Here is a 2,354-nt window from a genome sequence, read left to right as displayed (position 1 = left end):
TCTTGAGTTTGATTACTGGAGAGAACGAATTCAGAAAAAATATAAACCTGAAAAAATATATTGAAATACAATTAGGGATGTATCAAACATTCATAATAAAGAACAAGAAAACATGCTGAAACACTACTAAGGGGAGTGAAATGCAATGAAACAATTTCTTCCTGAAGTTAAGCACAAAAATACTTCACAGGAGGAACACCATAATCACATTTTTCCATACATCCAGGATTTCTGCACCTTTTGAACCTCTGAGTTTGGGTGGAGTGCAAGTGGCATGTGCTTGGCTTCATTGGTTCTGAATTCTTTGCTGGGGATTGGCTGTGACCTCTGGCGTTTTTTTTCCACTGGCATCTCAGCTGAACAATTTGGTTCATCCTCTTCATCATGATTATCACTTGTGGCCCTGCTGTTGAACCTGCATTTGACCAAAGGGCACCATCAATTAACTGAATAGCTAGTGACATTTTAAATCTAGATACTTCTTAAGTTCACCACAGCTGACTTTTGTATTTCCATCCAGGCATTACTTGTTTGCTACATCAAGAAAGTGTAGAATGCAGCGGACTGTTCCACTTATTTGTCTTAGAAGAACTCCTATAGTAAGATAATCTCTGATCATGAACATCAACTCCTCCCATAGCAAACATTATACTCCTACTGCTGCAGGCTGTTCACCTTTATTGTGCTTATTTTCCTTTTTAGACCACCTCTTGCATTCATTTGCTTTAGGTTCAGTTGAATGAATAGTAGAAGCCATGAGAACTACTTTCTCATCATGCCACTGTGTTATGGCATAGGCACCATCAGATCTCACTTGGTTGTAGGTAGCTCCTCTACCTAGTTTTGCCATCTCTTTCTCAGACTTGAGTTTGCACCCTTAGGAAGCATGTTCTTTTTTATAGTACCTGTACCATGTAAGTTATGCTTGATCAGCTCTAAAAGTAAGGCTGGAGATGTGAAATATCTATCAAAGTACATGATAGTTCCAGGATCAACGCTTCTGACAAACCTCAGAACAGCAGCTTCTCCAATACCAACGTTCCTGTCTGGCAACACACCATGTTCCCTAACGATTCAGTGAGAGGTTTCTTTACCTGTATATATCTCAAAATCTAAAACAGTACCATTAGGAGAAGCTAAAACAAAGCATTTCAAACCATCTGGATTAGGCTTACCTGGCACATGCTGTCTCAGACTACACTTACCCCGAAAAGGTATCATGGACTCATCTACGCTTACTTTACCTGGTCTAGGTAACTCTAAACATCTTGAGCGAACAGTGTCCAAAATTGGCCTTATCTTCCATAATCTATCGCACTTTCTTGAAGCTACAGTAATCATATTGTCATCAACAACTTTCAGATTGCTTCTAATTCTGAAGTACCTATCTCTGGTCATATTTCTACAAATTAAATCTATTCTAGTATACCTCTCCCAATACATTCTAATTTCTAGGTATCCCTATTCAAAGACATCACAAAATTTATCCCTATAAAAACTGACATTTCCTTTTTGGTCACACCTAGAGACCTATACCATTTTCAGCAACATAACGTTGATTTGTAGCATTAGTTATTTTTTATCAAAAATCTTCATTTATGTAGGCTTCAAAATAATCAATTGCCTAAGCTGGGGTGTTAGTGACTGCATCCTCAGGAACTTGTGGATGTTGTCCAAGCTGTCCTTTAAAATGAGGGTCCACTTTGAAATACAATTGTCTGGTATGACCAGATGACGAGCTAACTTGTTGCTCATCCTCCTCCTCCTCTTCTACCTCACTTTCAGAAGATGTGTCATCTTCATATCTTGAATGTCCCTCGCTCAGCAGGTGTCCACTCCTCGTCTCATCATCACTTATGTCACTGTACATCAAAATCGAGATCAGGAGCATCATCTTCCTGCTGTACCTATGGAAGATTCAATGCGCTTAAAAAAAATTTAAAAGTGAAAAATTCCTTGAGAGAGAGAGAGAGAGAGAGAGAGAGAGAGAGAGAGAGAGAGAGAGAGGAGAGAGACGAGAGAAGAGAGAGAGAGAGTGAAGAGGGAGAGAGAGAGAGGGAGGCTGGGAAGTATGAGGACAAATAATAACAACAATATTATTATTATATTACGACAGTCTTTAACCATGACTTGCGTTTATGAGAGAAGATACCTTATATATTAAAGCCTAATTAAAAAAACACATTAAATTGTGCATATAATGGGCATTGAGACCTGAAGTGCAGATTACTGGACAAGCTAAGCCTGCCGAGTCTGGACTCGAAAGCTCTGTTCCAGTTCTTAATATATATTTTTACTTTTAACACACGATTATCACTTCACTTGACTAATGATAACGCCTTTAGTCAAGGCAC

General features: G+C 38.7%; 1 pseudogene; it reads right to left on the bottom strand.

Moving 5' to 3' along the window:
- Positions 1 to 471: 471 nt before the first annotated feature.
- Positions 472 to 1,444, bottom strand: LOC135211356 (piggyBac transposable element-derived protein 2-like; annotated as a pseudogene).
- Positions 1,445 to 2,354: the final 910 nt, after the last annotated feature.

This window comes from Macrobrachium nipponense, chromosome 19 (assembly GCF_015104395.2).
Source record: "Macrobrachium nipponense isolate FS-2020 chromosome 19, ASM1510439v2, whole genome shotgun sequence".
Lineage (NCBI taxonomy): Eukaryota > Metazoa > Arthropoda > Malacostraca > Decapoda > Palaemonidae > Macrobrachium > Macrobrachium nipponense.
Note: the sequence above shows the minus strand (reverse complement) of the source record. Positions and strands in the feature narration are given on the sequence as shown.